This window comes from Telmatherina bonti, assembly GCF_933228915.1.
Source record: "Telmatherina bonti genome assembly, chromosome: 4".
In the NCBI taxonomy this organism is placed as follows: Eukaryota; Metazoa; Chordata; class Actinopteri; order Atheriniformes; family Telmatherinidae; genus Telmatherina; species Telmatherina bonti.
Window position 1 is genome coordinate 42389663 of NC_136622.1, and position 18219 is coordinate 42407881.

Here is an 18219-nt window from a genome sequence, read left to right on the forward strand (position 1 = left end):
CTGGGTAGTTGGACTGGTTCTGGGTAGTTGGACTGGTTCTGGGGTAGTTGGACTGGTTCTGGGGTAGTTGGACTGGTTCTGGGTAGTTGGACTGGTTCTAGGTAGTTGGACTGGTTCTGGGCAGTTGGACTGGTTCTAGGTAGATGGACTGGTTCTGGGTAGTTGGACTGGTTCTGGGTAGTTGGACTGGTTCTAGGTAGTTGGACTGGTTCTGGGGTAGTTGGACTGGTTCTGGGGTAGATGGACTGGTTCTAGGTAGTTGGACTGGTTCTGGGTAGTTGGACTGGTTCTAGGTAGTTGGACTGGTTCTAGGTAGTTGGACTGGTTCTGGGTAGTTGGACTGGTTCTGGGGTAGTTGGACTGGTCCTTGGGTAGTTGGACTAGTTCTGGGTAGTAGGACTGGTTCTAGGTAGTTGGACTGGTTCTGGGTAGTTGGACTGGTTCTAGGTAGTTGGACTGGTTCTGGGTAGTTGGACTGGTTCTGGGTAGTTGGACTGGTTCTGGGGTAGTTGGACTGGTTCTGGGGTAGTTGGACTGGTTCTAGGTAGTTGGACTGGTTCTGGGTAGTTGGACTGGTTCTGGGTAGTTGGACTGGTTCTGGGGTAGTTGGACTGGTTCTAGGTAGTTGGACTGGTTCTGGGTAGTTGGACTGGTTCTAGGTAGTTGGACTGGTTCTGGGGTAGTTGGACTGGTTCTGGGTAGTTGGACTGGTTCCAGGTAGTTGGACTGGTTCCGGGTAGTTGGACTGGTTCCGGGTAGTTGGACTGGTTCCGGGTAGTTGGACTGGTTCCGGGTAGCTGGACTGGTTCTGGGTAGTTGGACTGGTTCTAGGTAGTTGGACTGGTTCTGGGTAGTTGGACTGGTTCTAGGTAGATGGACTGGTTCTAAGTAGTTGGACTGGTCCTGGGTAGTTGGACTGGTTCTGGGGTAGTTGGACTGGTTCTAGGTAGTTGGACTGGTTCTGGGGTAGTTGGACTGGTTCTGGGGTAGTTGGACTGGTTCTGGGTAGTTGGACTGGTTCCGGGTAGTTGGACTGGTTCCGGGTAGTTGGACTGGTTCTGGGTAGTTGGACTGGTTCTAGGTAGTTGGACTGGTTCTGGGTAGTTGGACTGGTTCTAGGTAGATGGACTGGTTCTAAGTAGTTGGACTGGTCCTGGGTAGTTGGACTGGTTCTGGGGTAGTTGGACTGGTTCTAGGTAGTTGGACTGGTTCTGGGGTAGTTGGACTGGTTCTGGGGTAGTTGGACTGGTTCTGGGGTAGTTGGACTGGTTCTGGGTAGTTGGACTGGTTCTGGGGTAGTTGGACTGGTTCTGGGGTAGTTGGACTGGTTCTAGGTAGTTGGACTGGTTCTGGGGTAGTTGGACTGGTTCTAGGTAATTGGACTGGTTCTGGGGTAGTTGGACTGGTTCTGGGTAGTTGGACTGGTTTTGGGGTAGTTGGACTGGTTCTGGGTAGTTGGACTGGTTCTAGGTAGTTGGACTGGTTCTGGGTAGTTGGACTGGTTCTGGGTAGTTGGACTGGTTCTGGGTAGTTGGACTGGTTCTAGGTAGTTGGACTGGTTTTGGGGTAGTTGGACTGGTTCTAGGTAGTTGGACTGGTTCTAGGTAGTTGGACTGGTTTTGGGGTAGTTGGACTGGTTCTGGGGTAGTTGGACTGGTTCTGGGGTAGTTGGACTGGTTCTAGGTAGTTGGACTGGTTCTGGGTAGTTGGACTGGTTCTGGGGTAGTTGGACTGGTTCTGGGGTAGTTGGACTGGTTCTAGGTAGTTGGACTGGTTCTGGGTAGTTGGACTGGTTCTGGGTAGTTGGACTGGTTCTAGGTAGTTGGACTGGTTCTGGGTAGTTGGACTGGTTCTGGGTAGTTGGACTGGTTCTGGGTAGTTGGACTGGTTCTGGGGTAGTTGGACTGGTTCTGGGGTAGTTGGACTGGTTCTGGGGTAGTTGGACTGGTTCTGGGTAGTTGGACTGGTTCTGGGTAGTTGGACTGGTTCTGGGGTAGTTGGACTGGTTCTAGGTAGTTGGACTGCTTCTGGGTAGTTGGACTGGTTCTAGGTAGTTGGACTGGTTCTGGGGTGGTTGGACTGGTTCTAGATAGTTGGACTGGTTCTGGGTAGTTGGACTGGTTCTAGGTAGTTGGACTGGTTCCAGGTAGTTGGACTGGTTCTGGGGTAGTTGGACTGGTTCTGGGGTAGTTGGACTGGTTCTGGGTAGTTGGACTGGTTCTGGGTAGTTGGACTGGTTCTGGGTAGTTGGACTGGTTCTAGGTAGTTGGACTGGTTCTAGGTAGTTGGACTGGTCCTTGGGTAGTTGGACTAGTTCTGGGTAGTTGGACTAGTTCTGGGTAGTTGGACTGGTTCTAGGTAGTTGGACTGGTTCTGGGTAGTTGGACTGGTTCTAGGTAGTTGGACTGGTTCTGGGTAGTTGGACTGGTTCTGGGGTAGTTGGACTGGTTCTGGGGTAGTTGGACTGGTTCTGGGTAGTTGGACTGGTTCTGGGTAGTTGGACTGGTTCTGGGTAGTTGGACTGGTTCTGGGGTAGTTGGACTGGTTCTAGGTAGTTGGACTGGTTCTGGGTAGTTGGACTGGTTCTAGGTAGTTGGACTGGTTCTGGGTAGTTGGACTGGTTCTGGGGTAGTTGGACTGGTTCTGGGTAGTTGGACTGGTTCCGGGTAGTTGGACTGGTTCCGGGTAGTTGGACTGGTTCCGGGTAGTTGGACTGGTTCTGGGTAGTTGGACTGGTTCTAGGTAGTTGGACTGGTTCTGGGTAGTTGGACTGGTTCTAGGTAGATGGACTGGTTCTAAGTAGTTGGACTGGTCCTGGGTAGTTGGACTGGTTCTGGGGTAGTTGGACTGGTTCTAGGTAGTTGGACTGGTTCTGGGGTAGTTGGACTGGTTCTGGGGTAGTTGGACTGGTTCTGGGGTAGTTGGACTGGTTCTGGGTAGTTGGACTGGTTCTGGGGTAGTTGGACTGGTTCTGGGGTAGTTGGACTGGTTCTAGGTAGTTGGACTGGTTCTGGGGTAGTTGGACTGGTTCTAGGTAATTGGACTGGTTCTGGGGTAGTTGGACTGGTTCTGGGTAGTTGGACTGGTTTTGGGGTAGTTGGACTGGTTCTGGGTAGTTGGACTGGTTCTAGGTAGTTGGACTGGTTCTGGGTAGTTGGACTGGTTCTGGGTAGTTGGACTGGTTCTGGGTAGTTGGACTGGTTCTAGGTAGTTGGACTGGTTTTGGGGTAGTTGGACTGGTTCTAGGTAGTTGGACTGGTTCTAGGTAGTTGGACTGGTTTTGGGGTAGTTGGACTGGTTCTGGGGTAGTTGGACTGGTTCTGGGGTAGTTGGACTGGTTCTAGGTAGTTGGACTGGTTCTGGGTAGTTGGACTGGTTCTGGGGTAGTTGGACTGGTTCTGGGGTAGTTGGACTGGTTCTAGGTAGTTGGACTGGTTCTGGGTAGTTGGACTGGTTCTGGGTAGTTGGACTGGTTCTAGGTAGTTGGACTGGTTCTGGGTAGTTGGACTGGTTCTGGGTAGTTGGACTGGTTCTGGGTAGTTGGACTGGTTCTGGGGTAGTTGGACTGGTTCTGGGGTAGTTGGACTGGTTCTGGGGTAGTTGGACTGGTTCTGGGTAGTTGGACTGGTTCTGGGTAGTTGGACTGGTTCTGGGGTAGTTGGACTGGTTCTAGGTAGTTGGACTGCTTCTGGGTAGTTGGACTGGTTCTAGGTAGTTGGACTGGTTCTGGGGTGGTTGGACTGGTTCTAGATAGTTGGACTGGTTCTGGGTAGTTGGACTGGTTCTAGGTAGTTGGACTGGTTCCAGGTAGTTGGACTGGTTCTGGGGTAGTTGGACTGGTTCTGGGGTAGTTGGACTGGTTCTGGGTAGTTGGACTGGTTCTGGGTAGTTGGACTGGTTCTGGGTAGTTGGACTGGTTCTAGGTAGTTGGACTGGTTCTAGGTAGTTGGACTGGTCCTTGGGTAGTTGGACTAGTTCTGGGTAGTTGGACTAGTTCTGGGTAGTTGGACTGGTTCTAGGTAGTTGGACTGGTTCTGGGTAGTTGGACTGGTTCTAGGTAGTTGGACTGGTTCTGGGTAGTTGGACTGGTTCTGGGGTAGTTGGACTGGTTCTGGGGTAGTTGGACTGGTTCTGGGTAGTTGGACTGGTTCTGGGTAGTTGGACTGGTTCTGGGTAGTTGGACTGGTTCTGGGGTAGTTGGACTGGTTCTAGGTAGTTGGACTGGTTCTGGGTAGTTGGACTGGTTCTAGGTAGTTGGACTGGTTCTGGGTAGTTGGACTGGTTCTGGGGTAGTTGGACTGGTTCTGGGTAGTTGGACTGGTTCCGGGTAGTTGGACTGGTTCCGGGTAGTTGGACTGGTTCCGGGTAGTTGGACTGGTTCTGGGTAGTTGGACTGGTTCTAGGTAGTTGGACTGGTTCTGGGTAGTTGGACTGGTTCTAGGTAGATGGACTGGTTCTAAGTAGTTGGACTGGTCCTGGGTAGTTGGACTGGTTCTGGGTAGTTGGACTGGTTCCGGGTAGTTGGACTGGTTCCGGGTAGTTGGACTGGTTTTGGGGTAGTTGGACTGGTTCTAGGTAGTTGGACTGGTTCTAGGTAGTTGGACTGGTTTTGGGGTAGTTGGACTGGTTCTGGGGTAGTTGGACTGGTTCTGGGGTAGTTGGACTGGTTCTAGGTAGTTGGACTGGTTCTGGGTAGTTGGACTGGTTCTGGGTAGTTGGACTGGTTCTGGGGTAGTTGGACTGGTTCTAGGTAGTTGGACTGGTTCTGGGTACCTGGACTGGTTCTGGGTAGTTGGACTGGTTCTGGGTAGTTGGACTGGTTCTGGGGTAGTTGGACTGGTTCTGGGGTAGTTGGACTGGTTCTGGGTAGTTGGACTGGTTCTGGGTAGTTGGACTGGTTCTGGGGTAGTTGGACTGGTTCTAGGTAGTTGGACTGCTTCTGGGTAGTTGGACTGGTTCTAGGTAGTTGGACTGGTTCTGGGGTGGTTGGACTGGTTCTAGATAGTTGGACTGGTTCTGGGTAGTTGGACTGGTTCTAGGTAGTTGGACTGGTTCCAGGTAGTTGGACTGGTTCTGGGGTAGTTGGACTGGTTCTGGGGTAGTTGGACTGGTTCTGGGGTAGTTGGACTGGTTCTGGGTAGTTGGACTGGTTCTAGGTAGTTGGACTGGTTCTGGGTAGTTGGACTGGTTCTGGGTAGTTGGACTGGTTCTGGGTAGTTGGACTGGTTCTGGGGTAGTTGGACTGGTTCTAGGTAGTTGGACTGGTTCTGGGTAGTTGGACTGGTTCTGGGGTAGTTGGACTGGTTCTGGGGTAGTTGGACTGGTTCTGGGTAGTTGGACTGGTTCTGGGTAGTTGGACTGGTTCTAGGTAGATGGACTGGTTCTAAGTAGTTGGACTGGTCCTGGGTAGTTGGACTGGTTCTGGGGTAGTTGGACTGGTTCTAGGTAGTTGGACTGGTTCTGGGGTAGTTGGACTGGTTCTGGGGTAGTTGGACTGGTTCTGGGGTAGTTGGACTGGTTCTGGGTAGTTGGACTGGTTCCGGGTAGTTGGACTGGTTCCGGGTAGTTGGACTGGTTCTGGGTAGTTGGACTGGTTCTAGGTAGTTGGACTGGTTCTGGGTAGTTGGACTGGTTCTAGGTAGATGGACTGGTTCTAAGTAGTTGGACTGGTCCTGGGTAGTTGGACTGGTTCTGGGGTAGTTGGACTGGTTCTAGATAGTTGGACTGGTTCTGGGTAGTTGGACTGGTTCTAGGTAGTTGGACTGGTTCTGGGGTAGTTGGACTGGTTCTGGGGTAGTTGGACTGGTTCTAGGTAGTTGGACTGGTTCTGGGTAGTTGGACTGGTTCTGGGTAGTTGGACTGGTTCTAGGTAGTTGGACTGGTTCTGGGTAGTTGGACTGGTTCTGGTGTAGTTGGACTGGTTCTAGGTAGTTGGACTGGTTCTGGGTAGTTGGACTGGTTCTGGGTAGTTGGACTGGTTCTAGGTAGTTGGACTGGTTCTGGGTAGTTGGACTGGTTCTGGGGTAGTTGGACTGGTTCTAGGTAGTTGGACTGGTTCTAGGTAGTTCGACTGGTTCTAGGTAGTTGGACTGGTTCTGGGTAGTTGGACTGGTTCTGGGGTAGTTGGACTGGTTCTAGATAGTTGGACTGGTTCTGGGTAGTTGGACTGGTTCTAGGTAGTTGGACTGGTTCAAGGTAGTTGGACTGGTTCCGGGTAGTTGGACTGGTTCTAGGTAGTTGGACTGGTTCTGGGCAGTTGGACTGGTTCTAAGTAGTTGGACTGGTTCTGGGTAGTTGGACTGGTTCTGGGGTAGTTGGACTGGTTCTAGGTAGTTGGACTGGTTCTAGGTAGTTGGACTGGTTCTGGGGTAGTTGGACTGGTTCTAGGTAGTTGGACTGGTTCTGGGGTAGTTGGACTGGTTCTGGGTAGTTGGACTGGTTCTAGGTAGTTGGACTGGTTCTGGGTAGTTGGACTGGTTCTGGGGTAGTTGGACTGGTTCTAGGTAGTTGGACTGGTTCTGGGTAGTTGGACTGGATCTGGGGTAGTTGGACTGGTTCTAGGTAGTTGGACTGGTTCTGGGTAGTTGGACTGGTTCTGGGGTAGTTGGACTGGTTCTAGGTAGTTGGACTGGTTCTGGGTAGTTGGACTGGTTCTAGGTAGTTGGACTGGTTCTGGGTAGTTGGACTGGTTCTGGGGTAGTTGGACTGGTTCTAGGTAGTTGGACTGGTTCCAGGTAGTTGGACTGGTTCCGGGTAGTTGGACTGGTTCTGGGGTAGTTGGACTGGTTCTGGGGTAGTTGGACTGGTTCTAGGTAGTTGGACTGGTTCTGGGTAGTTGGACTGGTTCTGAGGTAGATGGACTGGTTCTGGGGTAGTTGGACTGGTTCTGGGGTAGTTGGACTGGTTCTGGGTAGTTGGACTGGTTCTGGGGTAGTTGGATGGTTCTAGGTAGTTGGACTGGTTCTGGGGTAGTTGGACTGGTTCTGGGTAGTTGGACTGGTTCTGGGTAGTTGGACTGGTTCTGAGGTAGTTGGACTGGTTCTAGGTAGTTGGACTGGTTCTGGGTAGTTGGACTGGTTCTGGGGTAGTTGGACTGGTCCTGGGGTAGTTGGACTAGTTCTGGGTAGTTGGACTGGTTCTAGGTAGTTGGACTGGTTCTAGGTAGTTGGACTGGTTCTGGGTAGTTGGACTGGTTCTGGGTAGTTGGACTGGTTCTAGGTAGTTGGACTGGTTCTGGGTAGTTGGACTGGTTCTGGGGTAGTTGGACTGGTTCTGGGGTAGTTGGACTGGTTCTGGGTAGTTGGACTGGTTCTAGGTAGTTGGACTGGTTCCAGGTAGTTGGACTGGTTCCGGGTAGTTGGACTGGTTCCGGGTAGTTGGACTGGTTCCGGGTAGTTGGACTGGTTCTGGGTAGTTGGACTGGTTCTAGGTAGTTGGACTGGTTCTGGGTAGTTGGACTGGTTCTAGGTAGATGGACTGGTTCTAAGTAGTTGGACTGGTTCTGGGTAGTTGGACTGGTTCTGGGGTAGTTGGACTGGTTCTAGGTAGTTGGACTGGTTCTGGGGTAGTTGGACTGGTTCTAGGTAGTTGGACTGGTTCTGGGGTAGTTGGACTGGTTCTGGGGTAGTTGGACTGGTTCTGGGTAGTTGGACTGGTTTTGGGGTAGTTGGACTGGTTCTGGGGTAGTTGGACTGGTTCTGGGGTAGTTGGACTGGTTCTAGGTAGTTGGACTGGTTCTGGGGTAGTTGGACTGGTTCTAGGTAATTGGACTGGTTCTGGGGTAGTTGGACTGGTTCTGGGTAGTTGGACTGGTTTTGGGGTAGTTGGACTGGTTCTGGGTAGTTGGACTGGTTCTAGGTAGTTGGACTGGTTCTGGGTAGTTGGACTGGTTCTAGGTAGATGGACTGGTTCTGGGTAGTTGGACTGGTTCTGGGTAGTTGGACTGGTTCTAGGTAGTTGGACTGGTTTTGGGGTAGTTGGACTGGTTCTAGGTAGTTGGACTGGTTCTGGGGTAGTTGGACTGGTTCTAGGTAGTTGGACTGGTTTTGGGGTAGTTGGACTGGTTCTGGGGTAGTTGGACTGGTTCTGGGGCAGTTGGACTGGTTCTAGGTAGTTGGACTGGTTCTGGGTAGTTGGACTGGTTCTGGGTAGTTGGACTGGTTCTGGGGTAGTTGGACTGGTTCTAGGTAGTTGGACTGGTTCTGGGTACCTGGACTGGTTCTGGGTAGTTGGACTGGTTCTAGGTAGTTGGACTGGTTCTGGGTAGTTGGACTGGTTCTGGGGTGGTTGGACTGGTTCTAGATAGTTGGACTGGTTCTGGGTAGTTGGACTGGTTCCAGGTAGTTGGACTGATTCCAGGTAGTTGGACTGGTTCTGGGGTAGTTGGACTGGTTCTGGGGTAGTTGGACTGGTTCTGGGGTAGTTGGACTGGTTCTGGGTAGTTGGACTGGTTCTGGGTAGATGGACTGGTTCTGGGGTAGTTGGACTGGTTCTGGGGTAGTTGGACTGGTTCTGGGGTAGTTGGACTGGTTCTGGGGTAGTTGGACTGGTTCTGGGTAGTTGGACTGGTTGTAGGTAGTTGGACTGGTTCTGGGTAGTTGGACTGGTTCTGGGTAGTTGGACTGGTTCTGAGGTAGTTGGACTGGTTCTGGGGTAGTTGGACTGGTTCTAGGTAGTTGGACTGGTTCTGGGTAGTTGGACTGGTTCTGGGGTAGTTGGACTGGTTCTGGGGTAGTTGGACTGGTTCTAGGTAGTTGGACTGGTTCTGGGTAGTTGGACTGGTTCTGGGGTAGTTGGACTGGTTCTGGGGTAGTTGGACTGGTTCTAGGTAGTTGGACTGGTTCTGGGTAGTTGGACTGGTTCTGGGTAGTTGGACTGGTTCTGGGGTAGTTGGACTGGTTCTGGGTAGTTGGACTGGTTCTGGGTAGTTGGACTGGTTCTGGGTAGTTGGACTGGTTCTGGGGTAGTTGGACTGGTTCTACGTAGTTGGACTGGTTCTGGGTAGTTGGACTGGTTCTGGGTAGTTGGACTGGTTCTAGGTAGTTGGACTGGTTCTGGGTAGTTGGACTGGTTCTGGGGTAGTTGGACTGGTTCTAGGTAGTTGGACTGGTTCTGGGGTAGTTGGACTGGTTCTGGGGTAGTTGGACTGGTTCTAGGTAGTTGGACTGGTTCTGGGTAGTTGGACTGGTTCTGGGTAGTTGGACTGGTTCTAGGTAGTTGGACTGGTTCTGGGTAGTTGGACTGGTTCTGGGGTAGTTGGACTGGTTCTAGGTAGTTGGACTGGTTCTGGGTAGTTGGACTGCTTCTGGGTAGTTGGACTGGTTCTAGGTAGTTGGACTGGTTCTGGGTAGTTGGACTGGTTCTGGGGTAGTTGGACTGGTTCTAGGTAGTTGGACTGGTTCTAGGTAGTTGGACTGGTTCTGGGGTAGTTGGACTGGTTCTAGATAGTTGGACTGGTTCTGGGTAGTTGGACTGGTTCTAGGTAGTTGGACTGGTTCCGGGTAGTTGGACTGGTTCCGGGTAGTTGGACTGGTTCTAGGTAGTTGGACTGGTTCTGGGCAGTTGGACTGGTTCTAGGTAGATGGACTGGTTCTAAGTAGTTGGACTGGTTCTGGGTAGTTGGACTGGTTCTGGGGTAGTTGGACTGGTTCTAGGTAGTTGGACTGGTTCTAGGTAGTTGGACTGGTTCTAGGTAGTTGGACTGGTTCTGGGGTAGTTGGACTGGTTCTGGGTAGTTGGACTGGTTTTGGGGTAGTTGGACTGGTTCTGGGTAGTTGGACTGGTTCTGGGGTAGTTGGACTGGTTCTAGGTAGTTGGACTGGTTCTGGGGTAGTTGGACTGGTTCTGGGGTAGTTGGACTGGTTCTGGGTAGTTGGACTGGTTCTGGGGTAGTTGGACTGGTTCTAGGTAGTTGGACTGGTTCTGGGTAGTTGGACTGGTTCTGGGTAGTTGGACTGGTTCTGGGGTAGTTGGACTGGTTCTGGGTAGTTGGACTGGTTCTGGGGTAGTTGGACTGGTTCTGGGTAGTTGGACTGGTTCTGGGGTAGTTGGACTGGTTCTGGGTAGTTGGACTGGTTCTGGGTAGTTGGACTGGTTCTGGGGTAGTTGGACTGGTTCTAGGTAGTTGGACTGGTTCTAGGTAGTTGGACTGGTTCTGGGTAGTTGGACTGGTTCTGGGGTAGTTGGACTGGTTCTAGGTAGTTGGACTGGTTCTGGGTAGTTGGACTGGTTCTGGGGTAGTTGGACTGGTTCTAGGTAGTTGGACTGGTTCTGGGTAGTTGGACTGGTTCTAGGTAGTTGGACTGGTTCTGGGGTAGTTGGACTGGTTCTAGATAGTTGGACTGGTTCCGGGTAGTTGGACTGGTTCTAGGTAGTTGGACTGGTTCTGGGGTAGTTGGACTGGTTCTAGATAGTTGGACTGGTTCCGGGTAGTTGGACTGGTTCCGGGTAGTTGGACTGGTTCCGGGTATTTGGACTGGTTCTGGGGTAGTTGGACTGGTTCTGGGGTAGTTGGACTGGTTCTGAGGTAGTTGGACTGGTTCTGAGGTAGATGGACTGGTTCTGGGGTAGTTGGACTGGTTCTGGGGTAGTTGGACTGGTTCTGGGTAGTTGGACTGGTTCTAGGTAGTTGGACTGGTTCCGGGTAGTTGGATTGGTTCCGGGTAGTTGGACTGGTTCTGGGGTAGTTGGACTGGTTCTGGGGTAGTTGGACAGGTTCTGGGGTAGTTGGACTGGTTCTGGGGTAGTTGGACTGGTTCTGGGTAGTTGGACTGGTTCTGAGGTAGATGGACTGGTTCTGGGGTAGTTGGACTGGTTCTGGGGTAGTTGGACTGGTGCTAGGTAGTTGGACTGGTTCTAGGTAGTTGGACTGGTTCTGGGGTAGTTGGACTGGTTCTGGGTAGTTGGACTGGTTCTAGGTAGTTGGACTGGTTCCAGGTAGTTGGATTGGTTCTGGGTAGTTGGACTGGTTCTGGGGTAGTTGGACTGGTTCTGGGTAGTTGGACTGGTTCTGGGTAGTTGGACTGGTTCTGGGTAGTTGGACTGGTTCTAGGTAGTTGGACTGGTTCTGGGTAGTTGGACTGGTTCTGGGGTAGTTGGACTGGTTCTAGGTAGTTGGACTGGTTCTGGGGTAGTTGGACTGGTTCTAGGTAGTTGGACTGGTTCTGGGTAGTTGGACTGGTTCTAGGTAGTTGGACTGGTTCCAGGTAGTTGGATTGGTTCTGGGTAGTTGGACTGGTTCTGGGGTAGTTGGACTGGTTCTGGGGTAGTTGGACTGGTTCTGGGGTAGTTGGACTGGTTCTGGGTAGTTGGACTGGTTCTGGGGTAGTTGGACTGGTTCTGGGGTAGTTGGATGGTTCTGGGTAGTTGGACTGGTTCTGGGGTAGTTGAACTGGTTCTGGGTAGTTGGACTGGTTCTGGGGTAGTTGAACTGGTTCTGGGTAGTTGGACTGGTTCTGGGTAGTTGGACTGGTTCTAGGTAGTTGGACTGGTTCTAGGTAGTAGGACTGGTTCTGAGGTAGTTGGACTGGTTCTGGGGTAGTTGGACTGGTTCTAGGTAGTTGGACTGGTTCTAGGTAGTTGGACTGGTTCTAGGTAGTTGGACTGGTTCTGGGTAGTTGGACTGGTTCTGGGGTAGTTGGACTGGTTCTAGGTAGTTGGACTGGTTCTGGGTAGTTGGACTGGTTCTAGGTAGTTGGACTGGTTCTGGGGTAGTTGGACTGGTTCTGGGGTAGTTGGACTGGTTCTAGATAGTTGGACTGGTTCTGGGTAGTTGGACTGGTTCTAGGTAGTTGGACTGGTTCCAGGTAGTTGGATTGGTTCCGGGTAGTTGGACTGGTTCTAGGTAGTTGGACTGGTTCTAGGTAGTTGGACTGGTTCTGGGTAGTTGGACTGGTTCTGGGTAGTTGGACTGGTTCTAGGTAGTTGGACTGGTTCTGGGGTAGTTGGACTGGTTCTGGGGTAGTTGGACTGGTTCTAGGTAGTTGGACTGGTTCTGGGTAGTTGGACTGGTTCTGGGGTAGTTGGACTGGTTCTGGGTAGTTGGACTGGTTCTGGGTAGTTGGACTGGTTCTGGGGTAGTTGGACTGGTTCTGGGTAGTTGGACTGGTTCTGGGTAGTTGGACTGGTTCTGGGGTAGTTGGACTGCTTCTGGGTAGTTGGACTGCTTCTGGGTAGTTGGACTGGTTCTAGGTAGTTGGACTGGTTCTGGGTAGTTGGACTGGTTCTGGGGTAGTTGGACTGGTTCTAGGTAGTTGGACTGGTTCTGGGTAGTTGGACTGGTTCTGGGGTAGTTGGACTGGTTCAAGGTAGTTGGACTGGTTCTGGGTAGTTGGACTGGTTCTAGGTAGTTGGACTGGTTCCAGGTAGTTGGACTGGTTCCAGGTAGTTGGATTGGTTCTGGGTAGTTGGACTGGTTCTGGGGTAGTTGGACTGGTTCTGGGTAGTTGGACTGGTTCTGGGTAGTTGGACTGGTTCTGGGGTAGTTGGACTGGTTCTGGGGTAGTTGGACTGGTTCTGGGTAGTTGGACTGGTTCTGGGGTAGTTGGACTGGTTCTGGGGTAGTTGGATGGTTCTGGGTAGTTGGACTGGTTCTGGGGTAGTTGAACTGGTTCTGGGTAGTTGGACTGGTTCTGGGGTAGTTGAACTGGTTCTGGGTAGTTGGACTGGTTCTAGGTAGTTGGACTGGTTCTGGGGTAGTTGGACTGGTTCTGGGGTAGTTGGACTGGTTCTAGGTAGTTGGACTGGTTCTGGGTAGTTGGACTGGTTCTGGGGTAGTTGGACTGGTTCTGGGTAGTTGGACTGGTTCTGGGGTAGTTGGACTGGTTCTGGGTAGTTGGACTGCTTCTGGGTAGTTGGACTGGTTCTGGGGTAGTTGGACTGCTTCTGGGTAGTTGGACTGCTTCTGGGTAGTTGGACTGGTTCTAGGTAGTTGGACTGGTTCTGGGTAGTTGGACTGGTTCTGGGGTAGTTGGACTGGTTCTAGGTAGTTGGACTGGTTCTGGGTAGTTGGACTGGTTCTGGGGTAGTTGGACTGGTTCAAGGTAGTTGGACTGGTTCTGGGTAGTTGGACTGGTTCTAGGTAGTTGGACTGGTTCCAGGTAGTTGGATTGGTTCTGGGTAGTTGGACTGGTTCTGGGGTAGTTGGACTGGTTCTGGGTAGTTGGACTGGTTCTGGGGTAGTTGGACTGGTTCTGGGGTAGTTGGACTGGTTCTGGGTAGTTGGACTGGTTCTGGGGTAGTTGGACTGGTTCTGGGGTAGTTGGATGGTTCTGGGTAGTTGGACTGGTTCTGGGGTAGTTGAACTGGTTCTGGGTAGTTGGACTGGTTCTGGGGTAGTTGAACTGGTTCTGGGTAGTTGGACTGGTTCTGGGTAGTTGGACTGGTTCTAGGTAGTTGGACTGGTTCTAGGTAGTAGGACTGGTTCTGAGGTAGTTGGACTGGTTCTAGGTAGTTGGACTGGTTCTAGGTAGTTGGACTGGTTCTAGGTAGTTGGACTGGTTCTGGGTAGTTGGACTGGTTCTGGGGTAGTTGGACTGGTTCTGGGGTAGTTGGACTGGTTCTAGGTAGTTGGACTGGTTCTGGGTAGTTGGACTGGTTCTGGGGTAGTTGGACTGGTTCTAGGTAGTTGGACTGGTTCTGGGTAGTTGGACTGGTTCTGGGGTAGTTGGACTGGTTCTAGGTAGTTGGACTGGTTCTGGGTAGTTGGACTGGATCTGGGTAGTTGGACTGGTTCTGGGGTAGTTGGACTGGTTCTAGGTAGTTGGACTGGTTCTGGGTAGTTGGACTGGTTCTAGGTAGTTGGACTGGTTCTGGGGTAGTTGGACTGGTTCTGGGGTAGTTGGACTGGTTCTAGATAGTTGGACTGATTCTGGGTAGTTGGACTGGTTCTAGGTAGTTGGACTGGTTCCAGGTAGTTGGATTGGTTCCGGGTAGTTGGACTGGTTCTAGGTAGTTGGACTGGTTCTAGGTAGTTGGACTGGTTCTGGGTAGTTGGACTGGTTCTGGGTAGTTGGACTGGTTCTGGGTAGTTGGACTGGTTCTGGGGTAGTTGGACTGGTTCTGGGGTAGTTGGACTGGTTCTGGGTAGTTGGACTGGTTCTGGGGTAGTTGGACTGGTTCTAGATAGTTGGACTGGTTCTGGGTAGTTGGACTGGTTCTGGGGTAGTTGGACTGGATCTGGGTAGTTGGACTGGTTCTGGGTAGTTGGACTGGTTCTGAGGTAGATGGACTGGTTCTGGGGTAGTTGGACTGGTTCTGGGGTAGTTGGACTGGTTCTGGGTAGTTGGACTGGTTCTGGGGTAGTTGGATGGTTCTGGGTAGTTGGACTGGTTCTGGGTAGTTGGACTGGTTCTAGGTAGTTGGACTGGTTCTGGGTAGTTGGACTGGTTCTGGGTAGTTGGACTGGTTCTGGGTAGCTGGACTGGTTCTGGGTAGTTGGACTGGTTCTGAGGTAGTTGGACTGGTTCTGGGGTAGTTGGACTGGTTCTAGGTAGTTGGACTGGTTCTAGGTAGTTGGACTGGTTCTGGGTAGTTGGACTGGTTCTAGGTAGTTGGACTGGTTCTGGGTAGTTGGACTGGTTCTAGGTAGTTGGACTGGTTCTGGGTAGTTGGACTGGTTCTGGGGTAGTTGGACTGGTTCTAGGTAGTTGGACTGGTTCTGGGTAGTTGGACTGGTTCTAGGTAGTTGGACTGGTTCTGGGTAGTTGGACTGGTTCTGGGGTAGTTGGACTGGTTCTAGATAGTTGGACTGGTTCTGGGTAGTTGGACTGGTTCTAGGTAGTTGGACTGGTTCCGGGTAGTTGGACTGGTTCCGGGTAGTTGGACTGGTTCCGGGTAGTTGGACTGGTTCTGGGGTAGTTGGACTGGTTCTGGGGTAGTTGGACTGGTTCTGGGTAGTTGGACTGGTTCTGGGGTAGTTGGACTGGTTCTAGGTAGTTGGACTGGTTCTGGGTAGTTGGACTGGTTCTGGGGTAGTTGGACTGGTTCTGGGTAGTTGGACTGGTTCTGGGGTAGTTGGACTGGTTCTAGGTAGTTGGACTGGTTCTGGGTAGTTGGACTGGTTCTGGGGTAGTTGGACTGGTTCTAGGTAGTTGGACTGGTTCTAGGTAGTTGGACTGGTTCTCGGTAGTTGGACTGGTTCTGGGGTAGTTGGACTGGTTCTAGATAGTTGGACTGGTTCTGGGTAGTTGGACTGGTTCTAGGTAGTTGGACTGGTTCCGGGTAGTTGGATTGGTTCTGGGTAGTTGGACTGGTTCTGGGGTAGTTGGACTGGTTCTGGGTAGTTGGACTGGTTCTGGGGTAGTTGGACTGGTTCTGGGGTAGTTGGACTGGTTCTGGGTAGTTGGATGGTTCTGGGTAGTTGGACTGGTTCTGGGGTAGTTGGACTGGTTCTAGGTAGTTGGACTGGTTCTGGGTAGTTGGACTGGTTCTGGGTAGTTGGACTGGTTCTGGGGTAGTTGGACTGGTTCTGGGTAGTTGGACTGGTTCTGGGGTAGTTGGACTGGTTCTGGGGTAGTTGGACTGGTTCTGGGTAGTTGGACTGGTTCTGGGTAGTTGGACTGGTTCTGGGGTAGTTGGACTGGTTCTAGGTAGTTGGACTGGTTCTAGGTAGTTGGACTGGTTCTGGGTAGTTGGACTGGTTCTGGGGTAGTTGGACTGGTTCTAGGTAGTTGGACTGGTTCTGGGTAGTTGGACTGGTTCTGGGGTAGTTGGACTGGTTCTAGGTAGTTGGACTGGTTCTGGGTAGTTGGACTGGTTCTAGGTAGTTGGACTGGTTCTGGGGTAGTTGGACTGGTTCTAGATAGTTGGACTGGTTCCGGGTAGTTGGACTGGTTCTAGGTAGTTGGACTGGTTCTGGGGTAGTTGGACTGGTTCTAGATAGTTGGACTGGTTCCGGGTAGTTGGACTGGTTCTGGGGTAGTTGGACTGGTTCTGGGGTAGTTGGACTGGTTCTGGGGTAGTTGGACTGGTTCTGAGGTAGATGGACTGGTTCTGGGGTAGTTGGACTGGTTCTGGGTAGTTGGACTGGTTCTAGGTAGTTGGACTGGTTCCGGGTAGTTGGACTGGTTCCGGGTAGTTGGATTGGTTCCGGGTAGTTGGACTGGTTCTGGGGTAGTTGGACTGGTTCTGGGGTAGTTGGACAGGTTCTGGGGTAGTTGGACTGGTTCTGGGGTAGTTGGACTGGTTCTGGGTAGTTGGACTGGTTCTGAGGTAGATGGACTGGTTCTGGGGTAGTTGGACTGGTTCTGGGGTAGTTGGACTGGTGCTAGGTAGTTGGACTGGTTCTGAGGTAGTTGGACTGGTTCTGGGGTAGTTAGACTGGTTCTGGGGTAGTTGGACTGGTTCTGGGTAGTTGGACTGGTTCTGGGGTAGTTGGACTGGTTCTGGGTAGTTGGACTGGATCTGGGGTAGTTGGACTGGTTCTGGGTAGTTGGACTGGTTCTGGGGTAGTTGGACTGGTTCTGGGGTAGTTGGACTGGTTCTGGGGTAGTTGGACTGGTTCTGGGTAGTTGGACTGGTTCTACGTAGTTGGACTGGTTCTGGGTAGTTGGACTGGTTCTGGGGTAGTTGGACTGGTTCTGGGGTAGTTGGACTGGTTCTGGGGTAGTTGGACTGGTTCTGGGTAGTTGGACTGGTTCTAGGTAGTTGGACTGGTTCTGGGCAGTTGGACTGGTTCTAGGTAGATGGACTGGTTCTGGGTAGTTGGACTGGTTCTGGGTAGTTGGACTGGTTCTGGGGTAGTTGGACTGGTTCTGAGGTAGATGGACTGGTTCTGAGGTAGATGGACTGGTTCTGGGGTAGTTGGACTGGTTCTGGGGTAGTTGGACTTGTTCTGGGTAGTTGGACTGGTTCTAGGTAGTTGGACTGGTTCCGGGTAGTTGGATTGGTTCCGGGTAGTTGGACTGGTTCTGGGGTAGTTGGACTGGTTCTGGGGTAGTTGGACTGGTTCTGGGGTAGTTGGACTGGTTCTAGGTAGTTGGACTGGTTCTAAGTAGTTGGACTGGTTCTAGGTAGTTGGACTGGTTTTGGGGTAGTTGGACTGGTTCTGGGTAGTTGGACTGGTTCTAGGTAGTTGGACTGGTTCTGGGTAGTTGGACTGGTTCTAGGTAGATGGACTGGTTCTGGGTAGTTGGACTGGTTCTGGGTAGTTGGACTGGTTCTAGGTAGTTGGACTGGTTTTGGGGTAGTTGGGCTGGTTCTGGGGTAGTTGGACTGGTTCTGGGTAGTTGGACTGGTTCTAGGTAGTTGGACTGGTTCTAGGTAGTTGGACTGGTTCTGGGTAGTTGGACTGGTTCTGGGGTAGTTGGACTGGTTCTGGGGTAGTTGGACTGGTTCTAGGTAGTTGGACTGGTTCTGGGTAGTTGGACTGGTTCTGGGGTAGTTGGACTGGTTCTAGGTAGTTGGACTGGTTCTGGGTAGTTGGACTGGTTCTGGGGTAGTTGGACTGGTTCTAGGTAGTTGGACTGGTTCTGGGTAGTTGGACTGGTTCTAGGTAGTTGGACTGGTTCTGGGGTAGTTGGACTGGTTCTGGGGTAGTTGGACTGGTTCTGGGTAGTTGGACTGGTTCTGGGGTAGATGGACTGGTTCTGGGGTAGTTGGACTGGTTCTGGGTAGTTGGACTGGTTCTGGGTAGTTGGACTGGTTCTGGGGTAGTTGGATGGTTCTGGGTAGTTGGACTGGTTCTGGGTAGTTGGACTGGTTCTGAGGTAGTTGGACTGGTTCTAGGTAGTTGGACTGGTTCTAGGTAGTTGGACTGGTTCTGGGTATTTGGACTGGTTCTGGGGTAGTTGGACTGGTCCTGGGGTAGTTGGACTAGCTCTGGGTAGTTGGACTGGTTCTGGGTAGTTGGACTGGTTCTGGGTAGTTGGACTGGTTCTGGGTAGTTGGACTGGTTCTGGGGTAGTTGGACTGGTTCTAGGTAGTTGGACTGGTTCTGGGTAGTTGGACTGGTTCTGGGTAGTTGGACTGGTTCTGGGGTAGTTGGACTGGTTCTGGGGTAGTTGGACTGGTTCTGGGGTAGTTGGACTGGTTCTGGGTAGTTGGACTGGTTCTGGGTAGTTGGACTGGTTCTGGGGTAGTTGGACTGGTTCTAGGTAGTTGGACTGGTTCTGGGTAGTTGGACTGGTTCTAGGTAGTTGGACTGGTTCTGGGTAGTTGGACTGGTTCTAGGTAGTTGGACTGGTTATGGGTAGTTGGACTGGTTCTAGGTAGTTGGACTGG